The sequence below is a fragment of the Camelus dromedarius genome, chromosome 6 (genome assembly GCF_036321535.1).
Source record: "Camelus dromedarius isolate mCamDro1 chromosome 6, mCamDro1.pat, whole genome shotgun sequence".
In the NCBI taxonomy this organism is placed as follows: Eukaryota; Metazoa; Chordata; class Mammalia; order Artiodactyla; family Camelidae; genus Camelus; species Camelus dromedarius.
In genome coordinates, this window is record NC_087441.1 from 2,933,726 (window position 1) to 2,948,611 (window position 14,886).

At 43.6% G+C, this 14,886-nt stretch overlaps 1 protein-coding gene across 5 annotated transcripts in view; it reads left to right on the forward strand.

Annotated features, from left to right (window-relative positions):
• The window catches only part of PDE10A (phosphodiesterase 10A), a 531,531-nt gene that overhangs the window by 214,204 nt on the left and 302,441 nt on the right, over positions 1–14,886 (forward strand). The window lies entirely within an intron of this gene.

Sequence of the window (14,886 nt, forward strand, 5' to 3'; positions counted from 1 at the left end):
CTGGTTCACCGGTTGTCTCTCATTTGCATCGCCCAATATGCTGTTTGTTCCTTTCTTTATTTTCAGTGACTATCTTTGTATTTCCAGAAGCTATTATTTGATTATTTTTCAAACCTGCCTCTTCCTGCCTTCATAATTTTTTTTTCTTTGTGGTTCTCAATCCTTTCCTGTCTAAGAATTTCCAGTAGACCTGTAGTTATTGTCTTGTTGTAACTGAAATTTCGGGAATGCTAGTCTCTGTGTTTGCTGTGTGTACAGAGCCTCTCGTGTGTGTTTTCCCTCCCACTTTATCATTTTCCACTTTGACACCTTTTTCTGTGGGAAACATGTGTGGCTTAGGTGGCAGCCATGTCCCTCCAGATGGATTTGCTTTTGTTTTTGGCAGGTGGCCCGGGAGTATCGCCCTCTTGTGAACCATCCTTAGGCTTTTTTTTTTTTCCTTACCCCAGCGGGTGGGTCCCCACACCGTGCAGACACAGCGTAAGTTTAGATTCTAAATCCAAGCAACTAGCGTTTTTATTCCTCAGAGACCTTTCTTTTCACCAAGGGACCAGAAGACTTGTGCTCCTTGTAGTCTCTCCCTTCCAGTGAATAGATCCTTCGAGTTTCCTTTTTCCATGGGGACGGAGCCCCTGCAAAGTCCCAGGTCTAAGCTGATATCTCAGCTTTGTCTCCCCAGCTTGCGTGGGCTGAAGCCTCATGCCGTGTCCATGAGCAAGAGCTGAAAATTGCCTGGGTATCTGGATATTGCATTTTGGATCCTATATAGAATCATGACCATTGGTGCCATAATGGACAAAAAGGCATCATTTTTTCCTTCCTGATCAGATTGTCATTTTATGGGTGCATCCGTACAACAGTTTTTCACATATGGAGCTTTCTTAAACTTCCCTGGAAGCTTGGTGCAGGAAGAAGATATTGTAGGGTACAGTAAGTAATAAGAAACTGGCATTAGATCTTTTGAGACAGGAGAACAGTTTAATTTTTCCTGTCAAACAACTGGGTGTTTTAATAATCCCAGCCTTTTAAAGTCTCAGACTTTTAAGTTTCCTTACATCTTTGACACGATTTCTCTTTGCAATTCCACCCACACTTTATGAGCATAATAACGTGCTAACGCTCTATTCTTCTACTGTGCTTTTTATTCAGAGAATTCCAAGCACTTTATAGACGTTGCCATTTATCCTGACAACACCTTTGCATACTGCGGAAGCTAGTTGGTTAGTAGAAGAGTCTGTTTAATGGAAAATTAGGACCAGGTAGCCTAATGCTACAACATTGAAAACAGAGTATCAGATTATACCATGAAGAAGTTCACACAAGTACAACCAGAAACCAGGAAAGAGTCTTTCCCCCTTTTCCCAGCTCAAGGAAGCTGTTTCTAACCTAAATATACAAGAAAATAAGTCAGCATCCTGGGTATTATTACCCAGGGAAGAGCTTAGTATGACAGCTCCTTGCTCGCACTGCTTTGTATCTTGCATCTCCACGGGGCGTGGCTGGTGAGGTTTTCAGCAGGATGAGAGCAGGGCTTGCTGGGATCGCTGGAGCAGGAAGGAGCCCAGCACATCGAAAGCGCTGGCTGGCAGTGTGTTGGGCATGGAGGGGCGTGCCATTTCTGGAACAGTGCAGCCTCACTGGCAGTGAGAACCTTTGGAATTTGGAGCAGGTGGTGGTTAGTCATCCAGACAGGCAGCTGGCATCCCAGAGAACTGTCATTGTAACTAGGGGCCTGGAAGCTCATATACCACCAGACTCCTGTAAGAGAGTTGTCAAAATATGAAAGACTGCCAGGATATCATGTGGAGTTGGCTTAATACCATGGAAAACCTACAAAGCAAAGGAAGGGGGAGAGCACAGGGTAAGAGAAGAGATAAGGCAGTAAGCGTCAGAAGCCTGGTCTAGTTGCTTCAGCTGAATAAACTCTTCACCTTCGTTTTTCCTGAAAGCTGCAGCAAAAAAGAGAAAAGGATGAGAATTCATTCAGAATGAGAGGGTCTCACTCTGTGGTCCGTCCTGTACTAGGGCTGGTGCAACTGTGACTTTCTAATAGAAGAACACTAATTTCCCTGCCAAAACTAAATCCAGAAAAGTTAGTTTTGTGAGTTTCACATAAAGGAATCTGAAAGCCATGGGCATGTGTTCAGTAGCAGTTTTACCAAAAATATAGCGGTATGTTGATTGTCAACTTCTTACCTTGACCCTTGATACCGGGTGAAATACTGCAAATCTAACTTAACTGAAAAGATGATCACGAACTCTTTTTGAGCACTTCCTATGTACTAAGCATAGAGTAAGTGTTTTGATGCCTGAATTCATGCAGTCCTCACAGTAACCTGGTACATTGTGTCCACCTTGCGGGTAAGGAAACTGAGGCACAGGAAGGTTGAATAACTCGCCCATTGCTTCACTGTTAATAATGATAAAGTTAGGGTTCAAACCGAAGTCTTGGCTTAAAGGGTGGGCGTTTTACTGCTCTGCAGTATTTCCCGGATCGATCAAGCTTGAATGGAGCTTAGAGAATTATCACTGAGACACACTCAAATTCCGATCCCATGTGACACATTTTATGGGTTTGCTGTTACCATTTGAAAGTAACTACTAGGTTTTCATTCTATACAATTAACACTATTGATGGTAGCAGTTCATTTTTCCACTCCTCCAGCTACTAATGCAAAACCCTAGAGTCACTCTTCTCTCTGCTAGTTCTCCAGCCCTGCTAGTCTTTGCTGCTCCTCCAACGTGCCAGGCACACTCCTGCCTCTGGGCCTTGTACTTGATGCTTCTGCCCTGAACCCTCTTCCCCAGATACTCACAAGGCACCCTCCTTCAACCCCTTCATGTCTCTACTCATACTTACTTGGCAAAGGAGGGTCCAGACCCCTCTCCTGACACTGCGAGCCCCTTCTCTACATGACTCGCCTCCATGCACTTACTGCTGTTATCACATCCTGCCTGCTTGACTCCTGTATTTCTTTACTGTCCATCTTTCCCTGGGAGTGAGCTTGCCTGTCATGTTCTCTATCATGTCTCTAGGACCCACAGGATGACGGTTCCCTCTGGGGGTGCAGGGATATAAGGAGGGGACTCCAGCAGCTTCTGGGGTATTCTGTCGCTGACTGGGGTACCTGAGTCCTGAATAATTTACTTACATTTTTGTATGCATGCTATAGTTAGGATAATGCAGAAAACTGGGATCAGAGGAAGTGACTTATCTGACAAGGAGATCTGAGAATACAGAGGGATTTTTTTTCAGTGTGGCTGTGGGTTAGCCCTGTAGAATTAGTGGAATACTCCGGTAGAAATAGAGGAGGGGTGTGGAAGTGCTGGGAAAGGGGTGATTTCCATTCAGCTGTATCTTTGCTTGGTTTTGGGATTCCCTACCTTTTTTTTTTTTTAACAAAGTCTTTAATTTTGGATGGTTTTGGGGTTTTTTGTCATCTTTTAATCAGAGTGCATCTTTTAGTAATTTTTTCAAAAAACATACAGGTGGCATATTTACTGAAAATATATACACATAATAAGACTTTCATATATGTATTCATAAACATATATATGAAGGTCTATCAATTGCCTTCAGAACACAGCGTGGCTGCATATATCATTCTTCTAGCATCAAGAACAGAAATTGCCCCACAGTCTCCAGTTTGTGATGTTTCCTGGAAGCCTGAAGCTAGTCGGGTTTGTCCTTCAAAATAACCTGAGGCTTTTTTCTGCCTAATAATACACTGCAGGTGTGCTTATTTGAGACAGATATGAACACTTTTAATATTTGCTCTACCCTTTATGATTTTTTCAAAAGGCTCACCTCTGAAGGAAGCTTTATTGTAGGCCTCATTGAGCATACGGTTTTAAAATACTTAAGTCAGAGGTTTATTAAGATTCTTTAATGCAGTGACTCTCAGGAACTTTGGTTGCATATGGGCAGGCCCCAAGCTTACCCATTGAGTACTCCAGTTAGGTGAGTATTGGGTTACTGCCCCCCAGTGGTAGGAGTGGTGGTGATTATTTATTATTTTATTATTATCTTTATCTTTTAATGTCTCCTAACACAATCCTTTTTTTAAAATAGATTTCCAACTCTCCATATTTGAAAAGATTACTTCAAGTAATTTATCCAAATGTTCTGATATTTTCTTTTATCTCTTCATGTCTGTAAGTTAGAAAATAAAATCAGAATGAAGAAAATCAGTTACATTTTGGGTATTTTCCATCTGAAGAAGGTTGGTATCCAATTTCATTGAAATTAAATTTCCACCTGGAAAGCTTTAAATATATCCACTTTTCCTACTCTGTCTTTAATTACCTTCATTCCAAATGATAGTTCTTCCTTTTATGATACGTGTTTATAACTTACATAATATAACAGCCAAGAAAGAAAGCAGCGTCTCGAAATGAAGGACTCAGAGGTCAGCTCGTGCCCTGCGGGCCTGCTCTGCCTGGCCCAGGAGGTGGCTTAGTTTCACTCGGGGATATCCGTGCCTGTGGATGTGGTACATCGTCTCTCCGGGCCGAGGCCACCATTCTCTGTTCTTCTTCCAGGCATTTCACACTTTTTATGTATCCTGCCTACACTTTGGATGGCATAAAAACGCACTTTGCCTGCACCCGTCACACAGCAGCAGCCCTCTTTTTTGCCATTCGGCTCTTCCAGGGCGCTCATGGCCATGTTACCATCTTGAGGGGCAGTTGTGTTTTGAAAGTTGCATGTTGGAATTGCAGATGGATTCTTTGTCTTCAAACCATCACATTTCTCAAAATGTGTGTTGTTTCTGGCAAGCTCCAAGTGGAAGCCGGAAAGCTAATCTTTGCACTGGGCCAGTGCCACGCACCCACGTGTGCCTGCTGAAGGGAGGGTTGGGCCCCACTGGGAGCGGACTCGGGTTCGTGCCCTCCTCTCCCAGCAGTGGCGGGGATCCCAGGGTTCTTGTTGTGCCTCAGGGGCTGCTCCAAAGGTGCTCAGAAGAGTAGCAGAATAAAATGAAAGTGACGGTGGACACTGATGCAAAGGGCCGTGGGGGAGTGCCAGCTGCTCCGACAGGCTTGCAGAGGCTCTGCCAGGGAGTAATTTTTACTTCTGGGCAGGGCAGCACAAGAAATCATGCACCGGCAGGCTTTCCGCTAACTGCCCTGTGCCATCACTGCTACATGCCCCGAGGACCGTGGGTGCGCGTTGCGGGTGGGTGGGCATTCCTTGAACTGTTGGATTTTTGCCTGGTTTTCTGCTAAACACTAAGGCCTAGTTGTCTGAGACAAAATTTTAAAATCCCTTTTGCTTTTTCCTTCCCCTCTCTCATTTTTGCAAAGGTATAAAGCAGCTTTGAATTTTGGTCTGAAACAGCATAAGATGAAAAGCAGCTGGACAAAATAAAATGTCTTCATCTTTCTTTGGAAACGTGGATTATTCAGGTTATGTTTCATTAAGTAAATAAACAGACTAAGATTTTTCCTTGAGTGAATCGAGTGATTGGACAAGAAAGCAAATGATTTATTCATTTCCTTTATAATTTTTTATCTCCTGGCCCTCTTCCCCCTATCTGTCTCTCCAAATCTTCATACACATTTTGAATTCTTGAGTGTAACACTGTGGCTTCAGCCTTAGGAAAACAACCAGTGAGCTGGCCCGTTCATGAGACACTCCCAGGGCCATCTGTCAATGTGGGGCCGGTTTTCTGGTAGTGATTCCTTCCTGGACCCTGAGCTCTTTTCAGGAGAGGTAGGAAGAGGAGTAGGCATCTAGAATTACCTTTTTAAAAAAGTCCCTGGGCTCCTGGAGAGGGCCCCTGTCTTCAGCAGGCATGAGATCCACACGATTCCCTGATGATGGTTTGGTTTCCCTGACGAGCTCTGTATGCTGACCTCGAGGTAAGCTCCCGGGTAAGGATCATGACACACAGTTAAGTAAAATTTGGCTGCTACATTAGCATGTGATTCTGAGGAGGAGAATAGTGCCAGTTCTCAAGAACTCCTCTCTCTCTGTTAGTCACTGAGCTCGTGCGGTCAGTGCTTCTGTCTGAAGTCAGCCCTCAGCTCGTCCGTGATGGGGCCCAGTGTGTAGTCACCGCAGCTGGAAAGACGTTCCCTGTCCGGGAACTCTGGCCCGGAGGCAGGGGGTGGAAGAAGAGCCTCCACGCGCTCTCCCCTCCAGTGCCCGCAGAGGAGCCGTTCCCTTTGCACTGTCCAGCAACCCGATGGCGCGTTCACATTTCCTCCTTGCTAGACGTGCCCATCTGCCCTTGGGGCTGCTCTCTGCTTTGCTGGTTTGGAACTCATTTGGGCTTCTCTGTAATCTCCAGGTTGGTCATGAAGTGGAGAACTTTTCCCAAAGGGAAATCTCAGGTGTTTTCCTTTACTAGGCAGTTGTTCTTTAAAGTACTGTACTGCGTGTTCGGCTCGGCAAGGGATATCCTCTGTAACCCTTTGTCCTGATATCGGGAGGGACGAGTTTCCTCAGGGAAGCTGGTTCTCAGGGTTGTGTGGGACCCAGCCACCTGACACCCCACCCCCGCGCTCACAGCAAGGATGACTGGCCCAACATGACTCTAACTTGGAAGCTCTGAGCATCTGCAGCCCTCCTCCCTCCCTCTTTCGCCTCATGCTCAGCCCCGTGTTCATCCCTTTGGGTTTTTGCTGACATTGCTTGAATTATATCATCTGAGTAGTCATTTATTTTGCTTGCTTACAAGACCAGCTATGGTTATCACTAAGGTAAAACTTTGAAGATTTTGATCTAACTATTGAGGATAATTCTTTTCCCCAGGGGGGAAGAAATTGATGCTTCCTCAGTATATTTTCCCCCACATTATAATATTTTCCAATTCTTTAAAATATTTTCCAATTCTGTAAAGTATTTCCCAATCTGTATGTTTGATCGCTTCAGAGACTAGGGGACAGCTGGGGTTCCATGTAGTCTACCGCCCTCGTTTCTTCCAAGAGCTGGGACTTTGCAAGACGTGGGCTTTCTGATGGGATGAGTTGCCTTTGCTCTTTGAAACCCTGAAAGTTTATTCTATAAACTGTGTGACTCCTTGGTTCTTCCTCCACTTTGCATGTATACAGTAACAGAATGTATTATATACTTTCTGTAGTAAATGAAGTAGAAGTAGGGCTGTTATTTCTAAGACTATATTCTCTTAGCAGCGAGTGTGAGCCTCTGAAGGAGATGGCCTGTGCAGATTTAGCCCAGCTTCCGTAGCTTGTACCAAGTGGGCAGGATCCTTCAAAGTCGTTGAGCTCAGAGTAAGCTCCTTCCTCTGACGGATAAAGAAACTGCCACATTCAGTTTTGCAGAAGACGCATCATTTGCAGACAACAGCGTGGAGCTGGAGGTGACAAATCAGACATGTTGATGGTCAGTCGTGGCAGAATACGTGCGTCTTTATGGGAAGCAGCAGAGGGAAGAGCGTGGAGGCAACAAGGTGGTGGCCGGGAGGCCTTCAGTCAAGCACTATGAGGGAGGGGTAAATTAAAATGGCTGCTTTTTTCCAGTAAGTACGAGGCAATGGCAACTTTAAGAAGAATGAGAAGCAAGAAGCAGCCGGGAGCTTTAAGGTTCACTGTCACCAGTTCTTCACACCTGACAGCCTGAGTCTTATGGATTCAGAAAATTACTCACCACAAGGAGATGATCTTAAATGAACAACCTTCAGGGTTCGGTCCTCTATGTCCCTAAAGAGAGAACCTGCATCTGCTTTAGTGAGAAAGACGACCCTGGAATCCGATGTCTCCAGGATGGTCGGCGGTCTCCTGACTTCCAGCTGCCTGACCTGCTCGGCTGCACCGTGTGATTTTCACTCTGCGTTCCTCTTACTTAAAATATCGGCGATATACGTAAACCTCATCTGATTGCAGCCGTTTCCCAGTGAGTGTGGAAACTTAAACTTCCGCTGATTACCCTTGTAAGTGTAGCTTAGAGGAATTATAAGGACCTGGTAGGCGTGAGAAAGGAAACTTTGAAATTACGCTTGGCATATCCAAAGGCTAAATGCCTAGACGGATCTCACAGGGGTATCAAAAAGAAGCCCTGCCAAGACAGGAGCACAGGCCTGGTTTTAGCCAGTCTGGCAGTCGGGTTGTCCACCTGTTGGTCTATCAGGATGATAATAGGAATGGTAGTTTAATTTGGCGTCTGTGAAACTCTTCTCACCACCCTTTCACATCCGTGACACTCTTGGTCTCAAAATGGCCCTGAGGACAGCAGGAAAGATGGTATAACCTCATTTTATTGGTGAAAAATCTGAGCCCCTGGAGATTAGACTTAGAGACTTCTGCTGTCTTTATCAGTCCTACCGTCATGATTCTATCCGCTTAAAGTCTCCAATTCTGCGTGATTAGTGTATGGCAGAGTCTGCCAGCATTAAATCGTCCTAGTGTGGCCCTGTGTGTGTACACAAGTTAAGATCATTTTATAGGTAGTGGCTTACTAACTAACCTTCAGCCCTTTTATCTTAATTTTGACGACTACATGCTACAAACATTAGGCCTGTAGCATACACTGAAAAACCTGAATACTTCTGATTCTGGAATAGCTTGCATAATTCATGGCATGCATTTCTCAGTGAAACAAAATTCTTTTTTTTTTTTAGCATCTCTCAGAAGAACTTTATTATCTGAATAAAATTCACAGACTGACCTCCGAGGGAAAGTAAAAAAATAATCAAACCCTTATTGTATTCCTTGTTTGTTCGTACACCGTCAGAATTGGCTTACAGATGTTTATGTAATCAATTTGAGGCAGCTAATCAGAAATAGCATCTGAGTTGTAAACAGAGCTCAAAATAAGTTGAAATTCAGGTCCTACCTTACTTCTTTGGAAAAGGCTAGGGGTTATTCACTTCCCGGCTGTCTCTAAAATGTAGAGTTTAAAGTATAGAATTGTTAACAGCTACAGCAAAATATGCTCTGTTTTGATCACTAGGAGACTCAGAATCCACACAGCCCACCAGGGGCTTGGGAGCGTGACAGACGTGACTTGGGTTTCCAGCCTCACAGCTCCCTGCCTGTGCCCTGGAGAGTGAGTCCCTCTGCCGAGGATAAGCAGGTGGAATTTGATGTGAAAGAGGACAATGAGACCTCACTGTTGTTGCAGGATATGTCATGTTAAAGGACTTGAGATCTTTGTACCCTAGCTAGCAAGCATTCCCCCCGATCCCCTGAGAAAGCAAAGCAGAGAGCAGGCGCCGGGGAAGCGGGCAAAGGAGGAGAGGAAGAGGTCGGGGGATTGTCTAGAATGAATCGCCAAACGCTAGTTGTCATCCAGCTCAGAGTTCCACGGCCTCGCCCGCTGAGGACGCTTGCCTCGCCTGACTTCCACAGCCCGTGTGACTGTGGCTGTGGCCACGCTTACCGTGAAGTTGTAGTGGTGGATTTATCTCATGTCTCAGCCGGACTGTCTGTAACCAGAGATGGGAGGGCAAAGACTAATCATTCACCTTATTCTCTGAAGCAGAGAGTGCCCAGAGCTGTGTTCACATTTTGTTTATACTGAATTGAGAGGAATTATTATTATGTTGAATTCAAGCAAAAATGCTGTTCAAATGAAGCGTTTGGGTGCAAAATATAGATAAACTTATTTTGGAGCAAATGTTATCAAAGGATCCATAATATCAGTGGCCATGGTGTTTTACCTGCAGAGGTGTGACACGATGTTAACTCCGATGGCAGCACCCTCAGCAGACGTGAAGACCCTGCGCTCTGTGCAGACCGCATTTCACAGATGTCTTACCTGACCTGGTGGTGTTCTGGCGTGAATATGAGTCAAAGTGAGTCCTCTAACTCTGGTGTCACAGTTGTAAACCAGTGGAGCAGGATTAGGTTAAAGGGAGCCACCTTCTGTTTTTCACAGACAGTAGTAAATGCAGCCAGAAACCTGTCACATTTGCTTTACGTCACAGCACTGGACGTTAGCTTGGAAATCGATTTCCATAAAATTCATCTGATCTCAAGATGAGAGTAAAGGTAGAGTTATCTGACATGAGCATGTAAGTAATTCTGTACCACTGAAAAGCTGGTAGAAGATATATTTGATGAAACAAAAATCTGTGGTTTAGTACCCCTGTGAGGAGTCACCTTGGCGTCCCTAGGTTTAGAAGCGCGCGCTGCCCTGGCTCTCTACTCAGCACCAGCGGTTTGCAGCTGGATGTAAGCACTGGTCCTCAGGGGATTTTTAGCAGCTCTAGGAATTTTATTGGAGGAATTTTATTTTTATTTTTATTATAAGTTATTTCCTAGTTTTTCTCCCCCTGTGAGCAGGCATATTGTATTACATCACATATGTTGAGCATTCTTGGCAGACTGCTGGATGTCTATTTATCAATGGCAACTATTTACTGGTTGAAAATGGGAAGCAATAATACTCACCGGGCCTTTTAATTTATATATCAGTATCCTTGTATAGACTACACTCACTTGATATTATTTAAAACATTACAGTCAATGAATTAATAAAAGAAGGAGCACAAAAGTATAAGATGGGTGATATTTGTGGACCAGTGAATCTACAAATGGGACTTACGTGCTTACTGGGTGCAAAGGCGAAAAGACCTCTCCCATGTGAATGAATGTGGTAGGGGACGTCAGTGAATACCTTCTTGTTCTGTTTACTTTTCCTACAAAGGAACTGTTTACCAGAAGTAGCATCTGGATTCTATTGCTTTTTAATTCATTGTGGACCACTGATGGAGTCTGGAACCACTTATGATGTCAGAGTCCATAAGTGGCACTGAGAGTATGGACAGGAAATAAGAATGATAAAAAAAAAAAAAGCCTCTCGGAGCAGTTGAGGAGTTCAAATTCACCATCCTTCCTAGAAAATTCTCTTGGGTCTTAATTCTTACTCCAAAGTTTCACTTACCTTAAAGCAAATAAAAAGCAATACAATGTTTTCAAGTTAAGAGGAACAAATTGGATTGGGGATGAAATCACTTTTTACCAAACAGTTAAATCAAATGTTTTTTGAACCTCTCCTAGCTCAACGGTCAGGGGGAGTGAGGAAATGCATTAAAGCATAAACCCTTCACACTAGAGGCTGGTCTCAGCCAGAGCAAAAAAGCCGTTGTAACTCTGTCTTCCCCACCCCCACCCCGTCCCACCCAGTGGGGGCCCAGTTTTAATCCCAACAGTTCAAGGCAACACATTTTAGTTTTTGAATAACTCGGTTTGAATTGGAAGTTCCTTTATAATGATTCAATATCTCTCTCCATTTAACTCTTTTTAATCCTGTAGTGTGTGTTTAAAAATGTCTAATATATTTCTGTTCTGTACGATGTTCTTTTTTTGAGGTGGGGGGTCAAGCCATTTTATTGAGGAGGGTCGAAGGGCTGGGAGGACAATTAGATCTGACGTCCTCATCCGGCCAGGATCTCTCTAGCTTCACACTCACTGAAAACAATGTTCTTAATTTCTAAGACTACAGACGGTCCCTGGTCTATGATGGTTCAACTTACAGTTTTTTATCTTTACAATCCTGCCGAAGCAGTGTGCCTTCAGTAGAGTCAGTACTCCAGATTTTTAATTTTGATCTTTTCCAGGCTAGTGACACTATCCTCTCTCGTGATGCTGGATGCTGGCAGCGAGCTGCCGCTCTGTCAGCCCCACCATCACGAGGGTGAAAAACCAATACTCTTTAAAACCATTCTGTACCAACTCAGCCGTTCTGTTTCTCACTTTCAGTATTCAGTGAATTACGTGACCTGTTCAACACTCATTATCAAACAGGCTTTATATTAGATGATTTAGCCCAACTGTAGGCTAATGCAGGTGTTCTGAACTGAGCACGTTTACGGCAGACTAGGCTAAGCCGTGATGTTTGGTAGGTTAGGTGTATTAAATACATTTTTGAATTATGGTATTGCCAGCTTATGATGGGTTTCTTGGCATGTAGCCCCGTTGTAAGTTGAGGGAGATCTGTAGTTACAGATAACCATGCCTAACCACACCTCCCTTCATGAGAATAACTGTTAGTCCAGGTCAGCCAAGTCCCACATTACCCAAGGGCATCTCTCAGAGTGTTAGATTGATGGGCATTGATTTCAGTCACTGTGTATTATTTATTATTGGTGTTTACATTCAAACCAGAAGTTTAAAAAGCCTTATGGGACATTTTATTGTATGAGACTTGATCTTAGGAGACATTCAGGAAGGTTTTTTTTAGTCCTATTTTTATTCTTTTCCCCCACTGTTTTAATAGTTCGTGTGTACTTCCTAGAGCAGGGCAGCTGTGTGGTCTCCGGTTGCTCTGTGTAAGTTGCTCAGGTTAAGGAGGCTGGTGGGGCTGAAACCCAGCCCATTCTGCCCTCAACTCAGGTGTGCTGGCCTGGAGCTGCTCTGCCTCAAAAAGGGGCGCCTTCTCCTAATTTTCACATTAGAGTTTTTATAAGCTTGTGGAGACCCTGATTATGGGCACACTGAAATTCAGAAAAGTATAGATGAGTCCAAAAATAACCCTAAAGTATATATGACCATTTTAAAAAAAATCAAACTATACTGAAATGCTCAGAACAAAATACAGAAGCATCATCCAGTCTCCTCTCTGTCTTGCTTTCAAGAAACAACTTTCAACCTCTTATTTCTACTTTTTAGGTATTTCTTTCCTTTTTACTAAATAATATATCACTATTTCTTAATGATTTCTTTGTTTTCAGGCATCATATACTGAGTTTCTGTGATGGAACTGAGGATTAACTCCCACCATACACAGACTTTGCTCACCCCTGTGAGCTCAGTGTGTAGAGATCACAGTTCTAGTTAAAGCGACAGCATTTGCGGTATTTGGTCCATGTAAATATTCCTCATGCCTGAGCCAAATAGGTGCCTGGATTCCATTTTTTCTCTTGCATAACTTTTATTTTCCCTTCAATTAATAATAGCCTTTTTTTTTTTTTTTTGCTATATCTTTTTTTTTTCCCCTAAATGCTCTAACAGATTTGTCACAGCTAACCATACGGTTTCCAGATTTATTCCAAACACATTTAGAGCACTCTGTCAGCTCCATGGTCTTTTCCCTTGGCACACTTCCCACCACCTTCAGCTCTGCTCCACCTGAAGGGCTACATCTGTTGCACACCTGTTGTCCCCGGAGCCCCTAACATCATCAACCTGGGACATCCCTTTGAAGCGCCCACTGTCTCACGCTGCTTTTTTCCTTGGTTTGCTCCTTCACTTTGTCAGGGCCCATCATCTGGTAACTTGCTGACAGAGGGTAGCTGAGGAGTAAATACTTTGAGACTGTATGTGTCTAAAGAATACTTTATTCTTCTCTCTCTGATACTTTCAACAGATACAGAATTCCAGGTTGAAAATCCTTTTTCATCTGAGTTCTGGACACTTTGCTCCGCTCTATTCTAGTGTCCAGTAATGTTCTTGAGCAGGGGAACACCATTCTCCTTCCCTTTCCTTTGTGATCTCTTTCCTTCTTTGGGCAATCTTGGGCTGTGCTCTGGATCTCCACTGATAGTAAATTTCACAATTATGTGTCTTGGTCTCTTTAAATGTATTGTCTCAGGCATATGATATGCCACATAGTATATGGACATATGCTTCAGACCTGGGTTGTTTTCCGGTATTATTTCTTTGATAATTTCTTCTCTATTGTTGTTGTTTTCTGTGTTGAGTTAATCCTTATATTTTCTTATCTGTTCTCTTCTTTTTTGCTGTTTTTGTATTTTTGCTCTACTTTCTGGGAGAGTTCTTCCATTTTATCCCTGAAATTCTCTACTGAGTTTTACAGTTCTTAATATTCTGTTTTTAATTTCCCAAAACTCTACTATTCTCCAGTTGTTCCTCTTATAGCATTCCTTTTACCATGATTGTAATAAATTTTCTTCCATCTCTGAGAATATTATAGTGGTAAGAACGTTTTTCCTGTGTGATCTCTTTCCAGAGTTGTTCTTGCTGTTTATTATTTTGGCCTCAGTCTTCCATGTTGGAAGCTTTCCTTGACTGTTGTATTATCCTTCGTCATCCTTTCCTATTTAAGAATGAGGCACTAAAAGCAAATTGGAAGCTCCAGTGAAGTGGAGAGAAGTCAGGGATTGTGGCCTGGAGAGCTTGCTGTACAGTGACTGCATGGGGAGACCCCTGCAAAAGTCAGTGCCTGTAAGTCTGTTCTTTCATACAGTTCAGCTTCTCCAGGGAAAAGCTTTCCCATCTCTTGTTAGGGCAGGGATAGGGCAGGAGTGCGTCCCTAGAAGCAGACGCTAGAGCAGCCGGATGGGATAGGGCAGGGATAGGGCAGGAGTGCGTGCCTAGAAGCACACGCTAGAGCAGCCAGATGGGAGGAGGTGTTTGGGGCACCTTGCAGCCTGAAGTGCTGATTCTCATTGTGTTCCTGTTGGTCTAGAGCTTCAGCTCTGCCCTCACCTATGCAGTCTTCTGAATCCTCTATCCAGACAGTGTGGGTGAGTCCAGAGTCTCTCTGGTTTTGTTTCTTGCAAGACTAAATCCTTTGCTTCTTCTCGGAAAGTGCCTGGGGGTCTAGACACTGAATGTACCATCTTTCAAACCAACCTCCCTTGTTTAAATCAGTCTCTAAATTCTTTGAAATATGTCCTTATCAAAGCTGACATTTGTAAGTAATGAAAAATTGACAAGGGGACCTGGAAATCTTGCTGTGTCCCTGGTGGTTTGGCATTGCGAGTAGGAAAGATAGTCAGTCATGGAGAGTAACTATAAAATATGTGAGAGTCAAGGTCAGAACCCTAAGGAAAAGCTTCGCTGGGAGCGCAGGAGGCAGAGATGGGCTTAAATAGGGACAGTTAAAACATCTGGTGGACACTGGATAAATACACTGAATCCCCAAGTGACAAAGTGAGAGCACTCATTTCTAGCATATCATGAACAGTTTTATTTTCATATATTTATGCCAATGCATTTCTTTCAAGGGTTTTG